The sequence below is a fragment of the Watersipora subatra genome, chromosome 6 (genome assembly GCF_963576615.1).
Source record: "Watersipora subatra chromosome 6, tzWatSuba1.1, whole genome shotgun sequence".
Classification (NCBI taxonomy): domain Eukaryota; kingdom Metazoa; phylum Bryozoa; class Gymnolaemata; order Cheilostomatida; family Watersiporidae; genus Watersipora; species Watersipora subatra.
This window is the reverse complement of record NC_088713.1, coordinates 50874208-50897633: the sequence shown is the minus strand read 5'-3', so window position 1 is coordinate 50897633 and position 23426 is coordinate 50874208. Positions and strand designations below refer to the sequence as shown.

General features: G+C 35.1%; 1 protein-coding gene and 1 long non-coding RNA gene across 2 annotated transcripts in view; one reads left to right on the top strand and one right to left on the bottom strand.

Moving 5' to 3' along the window:
* LOC137398343 (CAP-Gly domain-containing linker protein 1-like) overlaps positions 1 to 23426 on the top strand; it is a 533051-nt gene that overhangs the window by 41872 nt on the left and 467753 nt on the right. The window lies entirely within an intron of this gene.
* On the bottom strand, positions 5050 to 20977 carry LOC137399004 (uncharacterized). The gene is made up of 5 exons (XR_010979109.1): positions 20911 to 20977; positions 18712 to 18844; positions 14264 to 14378; positions 8609 to 8746; positions 5050 to 5133 (listed from the first exon to the last, which is right to left on the bottom strand). It is a non-coding gene; the product is annotated as an uncharacterized lncRNA (long non-coding RNA).

Sequence of the window (23426 nt, the reverse complement as noted above, 5' to 3'; positions counted from 1 at the left end):
CGTTAAGAGCAACACTCCCAGGCAGTTCAATTAAAAGTTTTACGAGGTTTAACGGTACATTGTATATCACTCACGCTTTTTGAATGAATACTTATTGAATGTACACACGTATTCTGTGTTTAGGTCAAACGATGAATAGTTTTTTTAGCTAAGACAACGTATACGTTTAATAAAAACGATTTTAAGACGTTATAAACATTCAACATTCCGAAGTTGATTCAACACGAAATCAACGTCGGAAAACTATTCGTCACGGGCTAGCCGGGTCACGCACTCAAGGATTTTTGCCACGCACATACAAAACAACATGCTGTTTTTGTTTTGTATGTGCGTGGCGAAAATCCTTGCACGCGTGACCCGGCAAGCCCGTGGTATTAATCGTATAGCAGTATAAATCAAATTTGACCAAACCTTTAGAAAAGTCATTGACAAAATTATTTTGCCGATGGTGGTAATAACAACGCTTATGAATTACAAAAATATGAGGTTTACCTCTATGGCTTTGAATAAAGTGATTTTCTAAAGCGATAACAACCGTTTCGGTAGCCGTTGGGCAAAAGAACAGTTCGAATTAACAGTGTTGAGTTCGAGTTATCTATAGCAATTTATCATTACGTGGGAACGGACCAAAGAAACCGTTCGAATTAACCATGTGTTCGAGCTATCCGTGGACGAGTTATCCATGTTTGACTGTATATATATATACATGTATATATATATTTACATAGTGCGTCACAGTACTGCCATTATGGCCCTAGATTAGCCATGCATTCATTTTTGCTTCTATACTTACATTTTCATAAGTCGAGTATCAAGTGGATGACGGTGTAAAAGTTGACATTTATGCATGTGGTTGTTGTAATTACTTCTAGATCCGAAAGAAGCTAGCCAAATGTCTATTAGCCAAAAAGGCATTTTCGTTTTTGTTGTGGCTGTTGGATGCATAGTGCTGGCTGGTGTTCTGATGAAGTAAGTTCAATTTGAAACTTTTACATCTGCTGAGCTTTTACTGATTTTGGAAGAGAGCGCGATAAAGAGCAAGAGAAAGGGAGAGAAAGAGCGAGAGAGAACGCGAGAGAGCAAAAGCAAAAGCGAGCGAGCGAGAGAAAGAGAGCGAAAGAGTGAGAGAGTGAGAAAGCGAGAGAGAGAGATAGAGAGAGAGCAAAAGCAAAAGAGCAAGAATGAGAGTGAGAGAGAGAGAGAGAGAAAGCGAGAGAGAGTGAGGGAGAACAAAAGAGAGAGAGAGAAAGAGTGAGAAAGAGAGCGAGAAAAAAGGAGAGAGAGAGAGCGAGAAAGAAGGAGAGAGAGAGCGAGAGAGAAAGCAAGAGCAAGAGAGAGAGAGCGAAAGAGCGAGAGGGCGAAAGAGCGAGAGGGCGAGATGGCGAGAGAGCGAGAGCAAAAGAGCGAGAGAGAGAGGGAGAGAGAGAGAGGGAGAGAGAGGGAGAGAGAGGGAGAGAGAGGGGGAGAAAGAGGGAGAGAGAGGGAAAGAGAGGGAGAGAGAGGGAGAGAGGGAGAGAGAGGGAGAGAGAGGGAGAGAGAGGGAGAGAGAGGGAGAGAGAGGGAGAGAGAGGGAGAGAGAGGGAGAGAGAGGGAGAGAGAGGGGGAGAGAGGGAGAGAGAGGGGGAGAGAGGGGGAGAGAGGGGGAGAGAGAGGGAGAGAAAGGGAGAGAGAGGGAGAGGGAGGGGGAGAGAGAGGGAGAGAGAGGGAGAGAGAGGGAGAGAGAGGGAGAGAGAAGGAGAGAGAGGGAAAGAGAGGGAGAGAGAGGGAGAGAGAGGGAGAGAGAGGGAGAGAGAGGGAGAGAGAGGGAGAGAGAGGGAGAGAGAGGGAGAGAGAGGAAGAGAGAGGGAGAGAGAGGGAGAGAGAGGGAGAGAGAGAGAGGGAGAGAGAGGGAGAGAGAGAGGGAGAGAGAGAAAGCGAGAGAGTGAGAAAGAGAGATAGAGAGAGAGAGAAAGCGAGAGAGTGAGAAAGAGAGATAGAGAGAGAGAGAGAAAGCGAGAGAGCGAGAGTGAGAGCGGAAAAGGGAGAGAGAGAGTGAGATATATACAGTGAAACTCGGATAACTCAAACTTCAAAGGACCGAGCAAAAGTGTTCGAATTATCAGAGCGTTCAAGTTATCAGAGCACTGTCACAAGTCCATGTATTTACTTATTTATTAATAGATACATGTACATATACAAACTATAATATAAATCAAAAGCACAAATGACTTGTTTCAAATTTAATGCTTCTAATGTAAAGCTTAAAACGTTTTTATCAAAAAGTATAGAGATTTTTCTATCACTTGAGATTGGTTTGTTGTTTGAGGTGATGTTATTGCCAGGACGTTTTTTAGATTGACATTGGCAAAACTTGATCGTTGCTGAAATGCTCAAAAGAAAATACATCTTTTTCTTTTGAGCGTTTTACCCGCGATCAATTTTGCCGATTTTTCTCGAAGTTTATGCAAAGATTACCTTACTTTACCTGGGATTCGTTAAGAGCAACACTCCGAGGCAATTCAAATAAAAGTTTTACGAGGTTTTACGGTACATTGTATATCACTCATGCTTTTTGAATGAATACTTATTGAGTGCACACACGTATTCTGTGTTTAGGTCAAACGATGAATAGTTTTTTTAGCTAAGACAACGTATACGTTTAATTACTTACAACAATTTTAAGACGTTTTAAACATTCAACATTCCGACGTTGATTCAACACGGAATCAACGCCGGAAAACTATTCACCACGGGCTAGCCGGGTCACGAAGTCAAAGATTTTCGCCACGCAAATACAAAACAAAAACAACATGCTGTTTTTGTTTTGTATGTGCCTGGCAAAAATCCTTGCGCGCATGACCCGGCTAGCCCGTGCTATTCATCGTATAGCAGGATAAATCAAATTTCACCAAACCTTTAGAAAAGTTGTTGACAAAAATATTTTGCCGATGGAGGTAATAACGACGCTTATGAATTACGAAAAGTTGAGGTTTACCTTTATGGCTTGGAATAAAGGGATTTTCTAAAGCGATAGCAACCGTTTCGGTAGCCGTTGGGCAAAAAACAGTTCGTTATAACAGTGTTGAGTTTGAGTTATATACAGCCATTTATCATTGGGTGGGAACGGACCAAGCAAACCCATTCGAGTTAACCATGTGTTCGCTATATCCGAGGGCGAGTTATCCATGTTTCACTGTATATATATCTCTCACTCTCTCTCTCTCTCCCTCTTCCGCTCTCACTCTCGCTTTCTCTCTCTCTCTCTCTCTATCTCTATCTCTCTTTCTTACTCTCTCGCTTTAATATATTTAGTTTAGTAATAGTTTATATATATATATATATATATATATATATATATATATATATATATATATATATATATATATAGTCAAATTAGATTGAATAGGAGGCCACTTTGGAAAATATATCCACGATATAGGGCTTTCTGATAATAGGAGGCTTCTGATAGGAGGCTTCGCTAGAAACATGCTTAAACAACTCTACTCGTCATGCTGATCGCATACGTATCTATTTTGTATTTTGCATAAATTTTGCCGGAGAGTTCAACATTTTGGAAAATTTTGCAGGTTAGGAGGCTCTGTAGTTTGAAATGGAGGACCTCCCATTAGCGTAAAATTTGAAAATCTTTATACAAAATTCTGAGTTGTCTTCTCTTTTGCAAGAGAAGTTATCTTCTCATTAATTTCAGGGCCTCCTATTATGTTTTTATATCTTGAATTAGATAGTCCTAGTTCCAGGCTCTAATTCTTTTCTTTTTATATAAATTTAGCTAATTATGATATTTAGTTTGGTTCTTTTTAGTTGTAATGAACCTTTATTGCATCATTTAATTTTCTATCAATTGGTTAAAAAAGCAAACTAATTTGGGTTTCAGGGATTTTGCCAACAAATCTTAAGAAAACCGATTTGCAGGCACATCTGTGTGTGCTTTGATCTAAAGTTTATCATACGTATTATTCATAAAATTGAAAACTTATGCTTTCCCTTAATAGCTTGTTAGTGGGCATGCATGGCAAAAACAAGCATTTGGTCCATTTTAAAAAAGTTGTAATATGTTGCAATAAAAACTATGATGGTATTGACATCAAGTAATTAGTATTGAAACCATCCTGGTTGTCAAATAGAAAACTTTTAAAACGTATATTAATTAAAACAGTGCATATTATATTCATGCTGCCAAATATGCCTGGTAGAGTCAGAGACACTCAATTTTTAAAACATAAATGTCAATCATGGGATATTCGCATACCTGTGGCCACATTTATTACTTATACAATTTGATTAAGTCAATTCATTGCTACTGAGGCAAAACTGGGAAATATAGCATATGTGGGGCCCTTTGGATTATAACAGGTTTCAGATAAGAGCTTTCGATGAAACCATGCAGTAACATTGAACACACTGTGCAGATTGCATGCATGTATATCTAACTCACATTTATCAACATTGGTCAGCATATTTCTTTAAAAAAAGCCCAAACTTACTCATAAGGAAAAAAATTGACTTTTTAAGCAACCCCGTCAAGGAGTTGATTTTACAGAAAAGGAAAGCTCAATATAAGTACGTCAAACAAATTGCTTAAGTGAGTGCAACGGTGACAAATAAAATATTCTTAAAACACAATGAGTTTGTATAAATCTAAAAGTCTTTAGTGCAAATGGAGCAACCTATCAAAAGCAGGCAAAACAGCTGTTACATTACCAAAAGATTAAAAATCAAAGCATTCACAAGAATACCATAAAACATCAACAAAAGTGGACTATTTTATTTCTGTCAAATAAAGCTGTAGAGCTTCAAAACACTGAGCTCCATAATTGTCTTGCAAATTGTGTGACCATTTCCTGGCACCTCGAGTATAATGTGTGCAGTGGTGGTAGCTGTAACTAATGGCTCTGCACAACGTTTAAAATATGATTTTAGCTAGAGATCTTTGAAGCAATTCGCAAGAGAACTTTGCTGACTGTAGACACGTCCAGCTACCGAAAGAACTTTAAGGTTGGATGTCATTTCAGTCACTGGAAATTGACACAGTCACTGGACATTTCAGCCTTTTGGAAATTGAACATCAACTTGTTGTTTGAAGGTTAGGCAATCTTGACCACTTTGCCTCCACTGGTAAATATGCTGCTCTACCTGCAAAGAAACCAGTTATTAACCTGTTAGTATAGTTAAAAATTAGGAGAATGTTGAACACTACTCATTTTACAGACTTTCCCAAGATACCAAACCAGCTTTAAAACAATACTGACTAAAAAGTGTGCTCCATCATGTTGTTTTAGAACGCTTAGGAGATTGGCCAGAAACTTGAAGAGTAGGCTTTTGCAGCAAGCTATATCGGTGGCTGTACTAAATTTAGGTCGCACAGAAGATGCTTTCCTACTAAAACTCTGCATAATTATGTTTCCCCTAAAGAGATTGCAGTTCTCACTATGTTGATGTTTTGCCTAAAAAAAAATTAACCTAGTAAGCCTTAAAAATTCTTGTTTCGATGTTGTTAACACAAGTTAACTCAATAAAAGTAAAAAACAACAAACATTATCATTAATGCTTTCTTTTAAGCTAAAGCTTTTTTGTCAAACTATTAGGTAAGAATGGTATCTTTTAAATATAAAATGTAATGAATAGTTGGGTTAAGAAAAGCTTTGCTTTACAAACTAATAATTACAGCGTTACCATTCCTCTTATTTCTAAGCAAAATGCACCAAAATCTACAAAATTTTACACATTCAGCCTGTACTGTGATGAGAACCGTGTCTGTCCATATAAAGCCACCATTGGATAATGGAAAAATATTGCATCCCACAGGATTTGAACTTGCAACATTTACCTTGCTAGACTGACACTACAACTATGCTAATTGACCTTGTAATAATTTGCAATATTTGAATGCATAATTATTGCAACTGATAATCTTTTACAGCACTCTACACTGCCATGGTATTTTTTAGTACAAGCCAAGTTGATTCAAAATCTTGAGCTGAGTAAAATTCCTAACTGTCTACACGGTCAATTTTTTCCATGCACAAATTGACTATAAATTGTATAAAAGTCCCTTTTCATTCAGTTGGCCTTTAACACTGTAAGGTTGGTGTGTATGAATATGCCTTTCACTGCAATGCATACATGTACAAATTAAGCATAGGGTTACTGCCATGTTACTCTGCAAAGCAGAGTTGTCCTCTCGCGCACTCCAAACAAATCCTAAATATTTAGGATTATACATTAATCATTAATTATATAGACACTATTGAAATTCTTTAAATAGTTGAAAAGTTTCTATTAAAACATATTTTTAGCTTTTGTTTACACTATTTAGTCTCTGCTTATATAATAAAGCTACTCTTTGCCATTAGCATGTCTGTGCAAATGCGCTCGTTTATAACAGTTCATCTTCGTAGACTATTTGAGATGACAAAAATAAATTCTAGCTCAGCTAAAAATTTAATTCTGATGCTGATATCAACTGATTTGGCAATTGAAAAAACATTCAGTTTTGAAGGTAGTAAACATGAATTTGGAGATCAAAAAGAAGGTGAGGTGAATAAAAGCCACAAGAGACAGACTGCTACTTGTTGCGGCTAGCTAACAAAGTAAAATCAGTGTCTGTATGACTTATCATTTATCCATCGTCGGGAAGAGCTTGGGAGCAAGATAGATTTTGATGAGACTAGATATCATGACATTCAGCTTGGTATACAGACGGTCCCTAACCTACGAACGAGTTATGTTCCGAACATTTGTTTGTACAGTGAATTTGTTCGTAAGTTGCTTCAGAGCTATATTTTGTATTATAATTTATGCTTAAAATGTATTTATTTATTATTTATGCCTACATGTATATAAGTATATTGAAGGTTTATATAAGTATGTTTAAGGCTTGTATAAGTAACCTGTAAATTGGTTTGTACTGAAAAAACTTTTTAATAAAATGGAGAGAATACTGTGGTGGACGCCGGGCCATGACACTGCATTTCTTATTGATTGTATGTATTGTCCTTTTTTATTGTATCATTGTTTTAATCGTTATGCTGGAACTTATCGTTGTTGTCCTTTTAATGTGTTGTCCTTTTATTATACCGTTGTTTCACTCGTTATGCTATTGTTATATCTGATATCCCATCATAACACTATCATTTATCGTCACTTTTATTGTTGTCATACCAACTCGCTAGCGGTCCTATTTATTCACCTTGTTAGCCGGTGTTCTCACCGTTTGCCGTTAGGACGGAACGGTTGATATTACTGAATATAACGGAGCGATCTCATTTATTTGAGCAGAGCAGATAGATGTACGCTCCTCGAATAGTGAAATTTCCTTCGCTAATAAAAAGCTGAATGAAACTACACACACTCTTCTTTTTATTTATTAGTCTAGATCGTGCCAAGTAAAGGTCGGCAAACTCCTTTACAATACATACAGGAAAAATAAAAAAGTTATTTGCGCATTGGAGATACGTTCACACACTTATGCACTGCAACAAACTGGGCAGAGGAAGGTGGATGCTGGGTGATGCTTCTACATAGCGCCTCTTTCTGCCGCTAATACGTCGGTAATACAGTCGGTATTATCGATGAATATACACGCAGACCTGTTCGTATGTACCGTTGTTCGTAACTCGAATGTCCATAAGTAGGAGTCTGTCTGTATTAACACTCCAAAGCTTTCACTGATAAATATTTCTGATTTCTTGCGAGGCGAATCATTTTACATATTTTTGGCAAAAATGACAATCTCTAATGACAAACTAGTTTAACAATGTATTGGTATCTATAATAGCGAACCCTATGCATCTTATCATTGCTCAAGTTTAGTAAGAATGTAAGCGATATTTTTAAGGACAACTATGAAAATTTTGTTAATAAATTTGGGAATTTTCACCAACTTGACACTTTACCCTATATGGCATTACTTATGTTGGTCAAACAAAAGCTTTACATAAATTCTTTACATTGAGAGGAATTTGCGTTATAATAGGTATACATGTACATTATAGCAAAATTTGCTGTACAGCTATTCCAACCAGATAGAAATCTGATCTATGCCCATAGTACAAAAAATTCATAATTTGAGTTAAAATACTTGGATTTAAGTTAGAATATGACCTAAAAGTCAATGAAAGGAACATTAATTTACTTTTCACATAGGAAACAAATACATTATGCTAATGAAACAATGCAAGTGTTTTGGCCTTAAAGTTTGGCTCATTTATGTATATACTTAAAAACATTACTTTTTATTTTGTGGGTTTTCACTGTCCACAAAAGACCCTGGTCCCCGTTAATCCCGAAAATTGAATGATGACTTCAGAAAACAGCTATGACAGGCCGAACTGGATTTGGAACAAAAGGTACATTTCTCACAAACAGAGATTGTAAATGGTACAAAAATGCAAGTTGAGCAATACGAGTGTCATTCAGAGTTAAAAAAAAAGCTATAGCTTGTTGCAGACTATTAGATACATCGTCCAAATACATATTATTGAAATTTTCGGACTAGCACAAAATTTTTCATCTCAATATTTGTAAAATACATCTAAAAAAATATTGTTTTTCACCAAGGTTCATTCTATGTCACTCAATATTTTGGTGTTTTGACACCATAATTTACCTTCACTAAGTTCCTTTGTCCGCTCTCCTCTGACCAGAAACCTCCCCAAATATGTAAGCTTTTGTAACCTTGAATCGCCAATTCTTTAGATAACTTGTCTAGCACCAGAGTGGGTGCGGAACATGTTATAGCAACACCCTGCAATTAGTAATAACAAAATAGAAATATCACATTTTTTGAATAGATGATTTTCCGATTTAAATTAAACTCTGTTCATAGCTAATCAATTGCAAGCTCATTGATTGCTGCAAAAAAAGGAAAAACTGAGCAAGCAGAAGTGCCTCTGATATTTTAGCTTATGACTCTCAATCCCAGCTCTGATATTTGTCATCATTGTGATTTGTAGGCAGTAGAAGAACGCGAGTTAAGCAATGTAAAAACTTATTCATATCCTATTAAAAAAATGGACTTCAAATGTTGAAGTGGTATTTCAAAAGCAATTACTCATTTGTAAAATTGATAGTCAGTAGTCTGACCCTGATCTGGACTTGGCTTTTAGATATTATTGCAAGGTAAAGTTTAGAGCTGGTCACCATAGGTTTTAACTGTGAGTTTCAGTTCCTATCCCAGACACTATGCTTACATATAGTCTGTACAAGTGCTATCGTCAATGGTCAGGCAACCAGAATGCAAGAACATGACAAATATAAACATGCAAGGGTGAATAGGAGCTGTATACACAATTAAAATAAAGCAGTTATTTCACAGGGCACAGTCCAATTTGTAAAACGGAATAACTAGTAAATGACATTCAACTAAATTGTTGTTGATGACAGCCCTGCACAAGCTTCAGCTAAACATTCACAGAAAAAAATTACATAAAGAAATACACAAACTAAAAAGCAATTATACTTAGTCAATATTAAGAATGATTATGAAGTTTAAGAATATTAATCAAAATTACGTACAGTGGCACTCGCATACCGTTGTTGCTTGAAAGGTATGTTTCCAAAAGAAAGTCTTGTCATTTTTCGAAAAGATCACTAATGCTTAAAGGTTGACTTGCAACAAAATTCACACTACAGTTAATTGGTATCAAAAGATTCACTATGTCTTACTCTGTTGTGTTGCATGTGCAATATATGTAGAAATGTGATAACATGCTCTTAAAAGCTGAAAAGCGAACAGTTAATCGCCGCCATCACAAAATTGCCGAAGATTACAATCCCGTTCCAAAAATGGGTCAAATGGAACGTAGCTCAACAAGATGGCTTCTGTTTACACTTTCATGCAACCTCATTCATTTAAATTATTTCACAAATAAACTTCACGCATTCAATAAAATGATGTCTATTGTCCTCAAGCATCTGTTTCCTCATCACTGTATTGATGTCACTTTGAGCACTGATATCTCAAAACCTGCCATAAAAATTTGTTTAATTTTTAACCTTAGCTCGAAGGAATGCATATCATCATCTGATAAGCATGAAAAGCCTGTTGGTCACCTGTGATAGTCAAAAAATGCTGCGGAAATTATGCTCGCTGTTTGGCAAGAAGCATGGGTCACATGATCAGATTGCGACTAGACGATTAGATCAACCCAAAACAAAGTTGTAAACTAGCGAGCATCTATATTTGGTAAGAGCTCTTTGGTGAAACCCAAAGTTTATGTCATAAACTAGTGCTACAAGAAGTTTTATATTGAGCCTTTTACGGAACTTACAATTCATGTGAGAAGATCACTTGTCAAAACAATAACCAAATCATTTTACTATGTCAGAGAAATAAATTGATTCCAATCTACGGCGGTTTCGGGATCGCGGAGATTAACTGTTTCTTTTTTAGCTTTTAAGAGCTTGTAATCACAGTTCTCCATATTTTGCACCTACAACACAGCAGAGTAAGCCATGGTGAATCTTTTGATACCAAATAACCGTAATGAAATTTTGTTGCAAGTCAACCTTCATCAAGCAAAATGATAACAAGCTCCAGTACCATGCAGTGACAACTTGGACAGCTAAGTCGTACATGCAAATCAGATGGGTATTTTACGGTATTTTGGAAAAGCCAATAATTAACCAATATTTGAGTTTTCATCAAATTAAAGTACATTTAATGGGCCATTTTAGCAGCGCAAAGAAAGCACATTTCTGATGACCATTTGCACCAATTTAGGGCAGGTAGTAGGAGTGAAACAAATTGGTTCGACTTATTTTAGTCAAAAATGGATACAAGTATTAGCCAAATGAAAGTTTGCTACGGAAAGTTTTATCATAATAACATAATTTGAAATAAATTATATGATAAACCTCTTGCAGTTGCTTCATTTTGTCCTGCAAACGCATTAAAATCTGTAATAGAAAACAAGACACCTATACAAAATCAAAACTGGTAGTTAATTTCTGTTAGTGATGACATATTTTTATTACAGTTCTACAATAGCACTATAAGTTCCAAACAGTGCATTAACTATTAATATGTGTCATGATCACAGAATTCATGGTAAGTCGGGATTACAAGGTTTAGCAAACAAAATTTTGATTCTAGCCAAATTACAGCAGATTTTATGGTCAAAAAACTGAAGCACGTTTACCATTAGTGCAAAAACATAGTTCCAAGAAAACTGGTGTTAAAGTTTGAGAAACGAAAACAAATGTACAGTTTTGTTTACATTTCAAAATGACATAGCAACCAATATCAAGATATTGTGATATTTATCTAGATTTCTGCACTTGGATTCAAAACATTATGCTGAATTTAAAAATCTAAACAGATTTTAGCTGGTTTTCAAAGAAATAGCTGTATATTTATAAGAAAGTGTATTACTTAATTTTGCAGATATTAAAAACAGCTTGAAAGTATCGCGATATTGGGCACACCCAAATCATCAACCAAATCTTTATAAAATTAACAACAGTAACATATTGCACACCATCGGTCACTATATACTTCGACCTTGCAAACTCAAATAATTATTCTCCTAACTAAATCTGACTATAATTTCATAAAAATTGAATAATTATTCTTATTATTAAATATTGTAGTATTCTGGTAAGAATCGTTAGGAAAATATCACCGCAACTCCCTTTACTTTCACTGCTTTTGACATCAGTTAGAATTCCAAAGTACTTATTACAAGTGTCCAAAATGTCAAAGTTACCTTTAAAATTGGCAAAAAAGAAACAATTATTTAAATCGGACACCATTTTTCAGTACTTCTTGTTTAGCATAGCAACGGTTTTAAGTTTTTTTTCCAGGGTAAAATACTTTTATTGGCTAAACTGACTTCAGATTCAGAAAGATCACTCTTTGATTGGTCCAGAACTACAGGTTACAAAATTTGTTACCAATATTATAAGTTCAGTTGGTGCAACTTCAAAGTCGAATAACTCAACTTCCTGATTTGCGACTTAACCATGGTTTCTGTGACCGCGACCCATATGATCTACCTGCTTATAACTTCAACTCCTTTACTACCAAATGGATCTCTCTACCGCGACATAAGTGTTTCGTGAAACCTAATTTCTAAAAAGAGTGTATAAATGGTTATAACTTTACACCCCAATTGTTTATTAACAATATTTTTATAGCAAGTTTGTCAGCATAAGTTTTTATGTCAGTTCATGCCCCCAAAAATATTACAAACAAGTTGCCGAGTGAGAGGGACCACTTTTCGTCCATTTTGAAATTACTGTGAGATAAGCACAAAACTCTAGTCGGATGATTTATGAATATTATTAGTTTACATGTTAATTAATCTGATGAACATAATTACTCTCATTAGTACTATTGCTCAATAAAGTTACTCAGTCTATAGATTTGAAGTTAGTAACCATTTATGGCTGTATTGCTTCTGAAATTACTGGTCATCAGTAAGAAGATTTCATAAAACAAGTTTTTGCAAAGCAATATTATGCTCAGGTTGTAAACGCATTCTTATTTGCTCAAAATATGCAAATAATAGCTTTTTTTAATCAGGTATAGATGTAATACGGTAATTTACTAATTACTCAGTAATCGGAAACAATTTGTACAAAAGCTTGCTAAAGCCGCATCATGCAGCACTTGGCCATACAGAAACACATTGCCAAACGAGCTGTACTATTGGTAGTTTAAGAGTTCACACTGAAACAGCTTCAAAATAAAATTAAGACATAAGAAATCAGTGCAATAACTCCTTCGTATTACATTTACTTCATGCCTTGTTGTAATTGAGCATCATACTGCGTGCACGATTGGGAAAAAATGGCTGCAAGATCAAAATTTACCAAGTATTTAATTTCTTAATGAAGCCGTGATAAAAAACAATTTAGACAATTTATGCAGAATTTAAATGCAACTGCATTTCATCAGCATTTTTATAAGCAGGCTTAGTGTAAAAAACAGAGTAAGAGCCATACCACAAGTTCATGAAGTTTTGAACAAATTGTTACTTTACCCTTCAATATGTTATAAAATGCTAAGACAAGGTTAAACAATTATTGACGCTGTTGGAAGAAAGAACGTTTCAAATGCCTCTAGATTTCATAAAAAACAGCTAAAAAATGATGGCCAGGGTTCTTGTGGACGCTTTTATTTGTATGAAAGATTGGTAGATAGAACATTATTACACGAACAGACAACTCCAGAATTAAAGCGCAAACATTGTGGCTATAAAGGGTAAATAAAAATTGGTTCAAAGTAAAAGCTAAAAGGCTATTGTGCCTGGTAGTGGTAGCATCATTACCATATCATTTTTCTATTGAATAACGTAATACACTTTTTATTAGAAGAGAACAGACTTTGGTACATTAATTTGTCCTACATGTGATGGCTCTTATTAAAGACCTAATTTTCACCAATGAAGTGTGCCCTCAGATTAAGATGACCCTATTTATGAACCGCACCGCCTATCAGAGTTTTTTAACATACACATTAATCAGCAGAAGGTTTTACGCCTAATGTTACCGACAAAAAATCTAAAAAGTGTGTTGCAGTATGAGCTTGGTCAGGTTCTCATCCTCTTTTGCTGATACAATAGGTAGCAATCAGTAGTCCATTTTTCAAAGGTTTATTTATTGCCCATTTCTAAAACCTTGGTAGCTGTAAAGGTCTAACACAGCTGTTTATTGCAATAATAAACTGTAAAAACAAAAATAATGATTCTCAAAAACTTTGGTCCCTATTGGCTGTTAACATGTTTTCTATTAGTTAGATGCAGAATGGCGATTGGTTTTTTTCTATTAGGTACACATATGACCGGCTAACTAATTGCCTACTCACTAATAAGAAATGTTTTGTACAAAGATTTTTTTAGCGCATTGCTCTTGGTTATAAGCATACATTGTGCTGAGCTGCACTGCGCAGCCTGTTGTACGCACTCAGTTAATGGACTAGACCAAAATCTGATTGTGTTTTAGACTTTTTCCATTCGGAAAACCCAGGCTACACTCATTAAGAAATACATTCAATCTTTAAAAAATGGTTAATATTTTAATACTTTGATATTGTATTTGTACAATTTAAATATCAATTGTACATGCCACTCCATACATGGTTATTTTGCTTCATAACTATTGTTTTACTGTTTTTGCGGATTGTCAGTGCTATAGTATTTTAGTGTAGCCAACTACCCAATGTAATGACTGCAGTCTCCAGAGCTCACTTTAGTCATCAAAGCCCAATTTAATTATCAGAAGATTAGGACTACAAAAAGTAGAGGACTCATCAACTTACCCTTCAGTTTTTTCAAAAAACTTGTAGGCCAATATGATTAGTTCTGTGAGAATATGATTAAAGAACAATAGTTCTGCTTGGTGAGCTCATCTTCGTTCTCCAGATTAAACAACTTCTACAAAAGCACAAAGTTTTTAACATTGTATAAAAAAATAAGTTGATGAGGACTTTATGCACAGAGTCTCTGAGCACCTTCAACTTGGTATTGGAAGAAATGTTAAAAGTGAGCTTCTGTTAAACCTATATTTGAATGCACCTTGATTTGATTGGCACCGCTATTTGGGACCACATCAGGAGAGTGCTTTGAAAATCGAGCGCCATCTTTTTAATGAACGCCACCTCTATTTGAGGAGGTAAGTTACCTTCTCAGTATAGGTATAGGTTTAAGTATATTCACTTTTTTTTGAAAATATAGCAAGGAGCTTTTAAGGTCCAAACAGGGCGATTTTATTGCAAGCGTCATGAGGAGGGCGAAGATATCGCTGGTGCGTGCATAAACACACTTGAGCGATTTACTAGTAAATGATATAATGGGCACGCTCACAAACTGCCAATAAAAATCCGTATCATTAGTTTTTTCGGAGTTGTTGATAAATTTAGGCCAGTAAAAATGTCGTCGTCTAGGCTACAACATAAACAACCTCCACATTTGTTATTAAACCTATCTCCCTTTCAAAGAGTGTACACTGCCTACACTACAAGAAGACAAAAGAAAAACGATTCTTGTATTTTTAACTGTATTGTTTTTACAAATTTTTTATACATATTATATTTTGTAGTGGTTTTTCATATTTAATATATTAAATATTTACCCTTCTCAAGATGGTCAACCGGCGCAACGATTGACTCCAGATGTTGGTTTTCAACTCAGATTTTTTTTTAATTGTGTTTGTTATGATGGACAGAACTGGGAGTGCTATTATTAAATTCATGAACAATTGAGTGTTCGTTCTGAAGATGTTTCAATCGTAACAAAATAGAAAATTGGCGCTGCTGTACGTTTTTGAACATCAGTAAGAAATAATTACCCGCCTAAAATTACATTCTGGTAAAAACTAACCAATCGAAATGCATCTCGTTAGCAATAAAGTTGTGTAGAGAAATTCTAGCTTTATCGCTCTGCATGAACACGCTGATTGAATTTTAACGCAGATTAGCGCCACGCAGCGCATTATCAGCTTGCACTTTTATCCCATAAGTGCCAGAGTCACAGCTAGGAGCAATAGGTCGGCTTTGCGCTAGAGAACAAGCAAGGCTAAAAGTGATAAAAAATAGATAATACACAATAAACTTTATTTGTCTACAAAAAATATAGCATAAATGCTGAGACATTGTGACAAAACGTGGTAACCTGACCAAAATTTGGAACAGAGTTCAATTGGTGATGAGGGAGCAAAAGTATCCTACATGGGAGCTATTGCACACTTTAAACATGATATTTGTACCTCACAAACTCACATGGTCTTTTAGAGTAAATTAGATGCTCCTATAACATATACCTCCTATAGCATAAATTCTAGAAAAAGTCAGGCAATTTTGTAAAGTTTTTGCTTCGTACCGCGTCAAAAACGCCATATAACTTAAAGTGTATCATCAGGCGAGTTCTAAAGTTCGATTTGAGTGTTAGTCTGTCTTGCCACACCTGCGAGAAAAGAAAGCGACATACAGTGGTGTCAGAAAGTCTTTGTCCACCTCAAACCTCACTGCCCATTTTAGGTAAATTTGTTGTTGTAGTCATGTAGAGGGATTGAACCCTGACAAACCATGCATCATTTAAAAGTAAGTTAACATTAGATCTTGTTGACACCATCAGTAATAAAATTAGGGTTAATCAGGGATCAATAATCAATTTTAGGCCAATCAATGTGAATCAGTGCTTATTAACTCATTTTCAAACGCAATATGACATTATTAATTTTCAAGTGGAATATTATCACAACAACACGGGTCCTTTTGGACAGCATGTGCAGCAAAGGTTTACAGTTTTGCTTGTTAAAAAAGGAACAGCTAGAGATCCCAGAATTCATACCAGCGTCAACATCAACCATGGATAAGAAATGTTACAACGGCCTCATCATTCACCTGCATACGATGGCCAATCTGAGCAGTAGAAAAATAGCGAAGAAGCTTAGAGTATTTCAATCTAAAGAAAATTAAGTGGTAAAGAAATGAACGCAGCATCAAACCACCAAAGATCTACCACGATCAAGGCGTTTGAAAAAACCAGCTGTCCAACATGATTGCTGGTTTCAGATTATGAACACTCAAGCGCTCGTGAGGCTTGTTCACAGCATGCCTAAGGCTGCAGAATGGTTATAGTCTGCAAAGGCTACCAGATAAAATATTAAAATGCAAAACAACCCCAATGGCTTTTTTCTGGGCCCATAACAGTACAAGACTGTTATTTTCAATTTAGAAAATAATTAAAGAAGATATAATAACAAAATTTGCGATGACATATTTTCTGGTATGCAGTGTGAATGAGTAAGCAGCGGTTGATACAATAGAAGATATTTGGCAATTTTAAAATCTAGTTATTTCTATTCTTCAGCTCATTAGGATTGTTTTGATACAGGGTATATGTATGCGGTGCAAAATATTTCCAAGTTATGATGAATTTATTGCAGTGCTACACTTACTTAAACAGGCGGACAAAGATTTTTTCCCAACACTGTACATAAAGCATTATACATATAATACATACAATTTCCATGACATTCTGACTGTTGTGATAATTTGTCTGAAGTGACGACGGAACAGAGAATAGGTACATATAGCAGTGCAATTGTTGATAAATACTTTTAAGGCTATTGGTCAGTGCATCTGAATGTCACGAGCTGGAGTTGCAATCTTGAGCTCTTACGGACGAATAGATGACGAAAAGGTACTACCGCTTTTTTATAGTGAAACTATTTTTTCTTAGTCAATTGTTGTAAGTCGCTGTCGCTGTCAAAACTATGCGCTCTTCATCAAATTATTGTCAAATTACCACAATCATGGTCTATTAAACCAATGAGGTTGATCATGAAAAGTTGTCGATGAAAACCAATAATAATGCAGTTAAGGCACCGCCAATACATTCAAAAGAATTTAAGTCAGATTCTCACATGAGCGAGTTTGGAAAGGTCCTGAAATGGTTTAGATAATTTACCTGTACAAATGTATGTTAACATTCTTATAATGAAAAATCCTTATCATGTAAATGTTCCTGGAACCGATCATCCCCTTTTAGGAGCGCCTACTGTACAGTCATGTCTGATATGAGAGCAAAATGCATTCTTGGACAAAAGCTCGCAAGTTAATTTTCTTAAAGTCCTATCTCAAAAAATGTTTTTCATATAAATTAACTAAAGATAAATTATTGTGTTGCCATCCTCTAAAAACTACCAATAAGAGATATAACAATGAAAAAATACATGATTTTATCTATTCATGCTCTATACCCATGCCTCCAAGGTTACAAATACCTATGTAAAGGTTATGGTCTGCATTAAAATGTAGCAGTATTATGTATAACATAATTTTGAGTAGTGGCAGTATGCAGCAGTCCATACAGTAGCATACCATATGAATTTCTGACCTTTCTGAGAGTCATAGCACTAATGACGGTGTGAGAGAGACTTGATGCAACACGCTTGGTACTCTACACTTTTGTGAAATCGCATAAACAAACTTAAAGTATAAATTTAATATAACTGAATTTAGCTGAATAAAACATACTTGAAAAAAACGCTCTGATCTTATATTAGAGCTAATTCTATTTTTTCTTCATTTTCATTTTTAAATCATCTCTTCTTGGATTCAAACTTTTCGATTTGCTTATACTCTCATTTTCAGCCAACCTTTTTAAAACAAAATTAAAGCAGACCCGACGGGAAAACCAAGTGATGTAGTTTCCGTAACTGGCCTCTCGCATCCTTGGGCATTTAGTGATACACCAAAAACCACCTTGCAAACTCGCATCTCTAATTTTCTAGAATTTCAAGGCGAAAGTGGGTAGCGAGATAGTGAATGGTACAGAATTTGTGTAAAAATAAATTGCTTGAATTCTTAAATCTATTCATTGGCTTTTGTTATATATATATATATATATATATCTACCCCAAATCTATTCAGTCTACCCCAAACCTTCAAAATAAATATATTGATATATATATATATATATATATATATATATATATATATCAATATATTTATTTTGAAGGTTTGGGGTAGACTGACACAATTTTCTGAAGAATCAATTGATTTCCTATAGCCGGTTTGTGTATTGACTCCGGTTTGTGTATTGACTCGGTTTGTGTATTGACTCGTGTTCGCTTCAAATTCTGCATCATTTACTATTTTGCTACCCATGAAAGTTTATTATAAGTTATGACTAATGTGTTGAAAGTATATGGGAGGTCATTAGGTACAAAGCCCATCAAGTCAAGTAGTCAATGATGACTTACCAGCTGTTTAAAATTAGGTTGGGTATGTGTCTAATGACAGGGAAGAAGCCTTCAACTGACATTTATGATCTACTCATCGCCAAAATCTTCCGGAAGACAATGCAAGGAAGAGGACCTTGATGACCGCCCAGGCCTATATAGATGAAGGAACCGTGAGTCACCACCGGTTTATATGTCAATGAATTTGATATAGAAATACATAAAGTGCTGGTCAAATGAAAAGCAATACACGAGATATGGATGAATAGCTATGCAAATGGCTTTGTACTAACCCTTGGTATGAAATATTACCCAAGCCTGTGTCATTAGGCAGCAACCACATTTGCTAGTTAAAGCTCTATAATTTTCAAATAAATTAGACAATGCTATGTAAATACATGTAAGATAATATCATAGTTGTTAAATATAAATACAAACTTGTAAAAATCCATGATATAAAACCGAGTTTTAACCCGTTGATCCTTGCTCGATCTAATCAATGCGTGTCAGTAAACCTAGACAATATGTCCAGCAATCCGAAGTTATTAATTTTTTACCAAATATATCTAAACGTGCTAACAATGCAATCATATTTGGTGAAACAGCAGTACAAAAAGTCGGACAACCTACAGCAGATGTCATCAAACAGAAAAAAACAGTATGTCACCATTATTCGGGCTAAAACTATAAAAGTTCGCACGATTTTAAACACTGATTAAACATTTACAGATAATATTCATCCATAGCACACTCATCATCCTTTCATGACTCAAAATATAGGCCTACTGGAAATTTATATTTATTATCATAAAATTCTACATTTGTATCACAGTCATTTATGACCTACCAACGAATGAGTCGTATTGATTGTTTCGCGATATCATTCTAATAAAATGTGTTATTATAATGAAGGAAGTAGATAAAGATAAGTGAAAAATGTTACAAATGGAAGTGAAATTTAGAATCTAACATCCTGCAAAAGAATTAATTTTATTAGTTTTTGCTGTTGCTTAAAAACATATTTTGTAAACAGAACCATGTGGAAGCCTGTATTCCGCCGTTAAGATTTCTGCCACAGCCTACGCGATTCCGTAATAGGTTCAGGTGAGGGTGAGGGTTCAGAGGGCTAGAGGGTTCAGAGGGCTAACATTGATGAGATACTGCATTATTTACTCTTTTGATTAGTATTGTTCCTTATACCTAAATTGTAAAAACAAATGAAAAATAATTTTCTTTTGTTTTGCAGGTACAACTACAAAAATATTGACAACAAGCGTGATAATCTCAAATCAGAAGATTGGAGACTAAAATTATAAAAACACTACACCATTCTATGTCATTTTAATTGAACAAGTTGAACTGACTGAAACATGCTACATCTCCGGTGTTTTTCTTTGTAAAACCTAACTTAATACATGACACCAGCATAGTCAGCGTGATATTTAAGTGCAACTATAATTAGATCCCGAGTTGCATTAGTCCATAGCAAGCATAGTTGCTGAATATTGCACATCTTTCAAGTGGAGTAAACCCAGCACTTATACATTCTGCTCAAAGAGTTCTTGTGCCAAATCTCAAACTCAGCAGTCAAAATTCTAGCCAACAAGATAAAAATACTCAAACTTTTAAATATCAAGATTTGAGAGAAGATAATTCTCGAATTTCCAGTGAGTATAATCCTACTTTGTACTAACAAAAGTCAACCATAATACCATGAGAACAGTACTACACAGTGTGGGTAAGGTTAGTCAGCTAGGCTATTGAAAACTAGATGAAATCATAATTTTTATATACAGGGTTTAGCTTTATAAGAGGGTCAGTATGGTGTAACCTCAAGAGTTCAAAACTTTCAAGTTAGAAACAAGTTGGAAAACATTAAAATCAATGTTCAGAGGCTAAGCATGACACTTAACCACAAAAATGTTAATTTTAATGTCATGACCAGAGCTTAATCAATTGCTAATTATGATCTTTGTTATGTGGGCCTACAGAGAAAGGCTATTTTAAATATTATTCCATAGGCTCTTATTATAATTATTTAAAACAACATGATTTTTAAATTTCTTGTTGGCATGAATAACAGTAAAAAAATAACAAGAAAAAAAGGCGTTCAGCTAATGACTAAGTCACAGTTGTTGTCAAAATTATAGACCATATAATTGAACCATGAAAAACAAAATTAAAAAAAGAGGCAGATTGTTTTATCTTGTCAGTACATACCTGCAACAAAAGCAAGTCGGGCATCATAGCACCATTACGAAACACAATTGCAGAATCTACAGGAAAAAAAGACAGTTGATGATTAGCATGCATTCTTGTTGACCAAGGCAAGTTCGACAGTAAATCGCAAGTTAGACAAAGACGTATGAGTAATGACGTATGAGGTGTTGACAGTGGCTGATGGGATTAGCCATTTCTCTGAACCAAACAATCACCAGCCGCGCTATTACATAATGCCATACACTCAGCTATACACAAATGGATGTTTAAATAATGCTAACTACTAGATTATGACCTTCAGTTCTTGAACTGGGTAATGTTTGGCTCTGAAAGCTAAAGCTCGCAAGATACAAAAGGTGTCCCACAGCACATTGGAGAACTATCAAGCAAATTTAGTCACTGATTTTGCTAATGCTACACACAAATTTTTTGCTAACTAGCATATTAATGTGTATACAGAGAGCTTAATTATTTTGCATGTATCTGTATCATGGTTCAAAAAGTAAGCTTGCTAAAAAATTATTTAGTAATTCATATCTACCAAAGCATTATGAATTATAGCAACTCTCGACTACTGCTAATCGCTTGACATTTCTACAGTTTCTTCGACTTTTATGACTACAGAGGTTTTCTTGGTTTGCAATTAGGTTATCTGGAGTGTTCTTGTCCTTGCATACACGTATCTTTTTTGATCACTTAAACCTTATCTCTATCTCTTCTTCGAGTATATAGAACAATTTAAGTATTATTCAATATATATACTTAAATTGTAATTTTACAGGTAAAAATAACTTTTTATCATTTCGCAGGTAGAACTACAAAAACATTGGCGACAAGCGTCAGAATCTCATATCAGAAGAATGGAGACTAAAATTATAAAAACACTACTTGGCTCCATGTCATATTAAATTGAACTAGTAGAACTGACTGAAACATGCTATATCTATGGTGTTTTATGTGTACATCCTAATTTATTACAAGACACCAGCTTAGTCATCATGATATTGAAATGCAATTATAATTATTTCCATAGTTGCTGTAGTTCATAGCAAGCCTGGTTGTTGAATATCACACATCTTTCAGTCCCAGTAAACCCAGCATTAATCCATTCTGTTCAAATAATTCATGCGCCAAATCTCACACGCATCAGTCTAAATTCTAGCCAACAAGATAAAAATACTCAAACTTTTAAATATCAAGATTTGAGAGAAGATAATTCTCGAATTTCCAGTGAGTATAATACTACTTTGTACTAACAAAAGTCAACCACAATACCATGAGAACAGTACTACACAGTGTGGGTAAGGTTAGTCAGCTAGGCTATTGAAAACTAGATGAAATCATATTTGTTATAGACAGGGTTAAGCTTTATAAGAGGGTCAGTATGGTGTAATCTCAAGAGTTCAAAACTTTCAAGTTAGAAACAAGTTGGAAAACATTGAAATCAATGTTCAGAGGCTAAGCATGACACTAAACCACAAAAATGTTAATTTTAATTTCATGACCAGAGCTTAATCAATTGCTAATTATGATCTTTGTTATGTGGGCCTACAGAGAAAGGCTATTTTAAATAGTATTCCATAGGCTCTTATTATAATTATTTAAAACAACATGATTTTTAAATTTCTTGTTGGCATGAATAACAGTAAAAAAATAACAAGAAAAAAAGGCGTTCAGCTAATGACTAAGTCGCAGTTGTTGTCAAAATTATAGACTATATAATTGAACCCTGAAAAACAAAATTAAAAAAAGAGGCAGATTGTTTTATCTTGTCAGTACATACCTGCAACAAAAGCAAGTCGGGCATCATAGCACCATTACGAAACACAATTGCAGAATCTACAGGACAAAAAGACAATTGATGATTAGCATGCATTCTTGTTGACCAAGGCAAGTTGACAGTAAATCACAAGTTAGACAAAGACGTATGAGTAACGCATGTAACAAGTGCCAGCGAGGTGTTGACAGTGGCTGATGGGATTAGCCATTTCTCTGAACCAAACAAACACCAGCCGCGCTATTACATAATGCCATACACTCAGCTAAACACAAATGGATGTTTAAATAATGCTAGCTACTAGATTATGACCTTCAGTTCTTGAACTGGGTAATGTCTGGCTCTGAAAGCTAAAGCTCGCAAGATACAAAAGGTGTCCCACAGCACATTGGAGAACTATCAAGCAAATTTAGTCACTGATTTTGCTAATGCTACACACAAATTTGTTGCTAACTAGTATATTAATGTGTATACAGAGAGCTTAATTATTTTGCATGTATCTGTATCATGTATCTTCTGACCTTCACCTGACCACGCAAAGACGAGTACACATAAAAATCAACGCGCTTGATGTGGAAAATTATATACTAGTACTACACTATTACTACTGCTCCTACTACTACCGCTAGAAGCAACTACTGATTGCCGAATGGAATCTTCCGATGACGATTAGATTTTGTTGATGGCAGGATCGGCTGCGGGAGCTCTGACACTCTGTATTATATGTAATTATATGTTT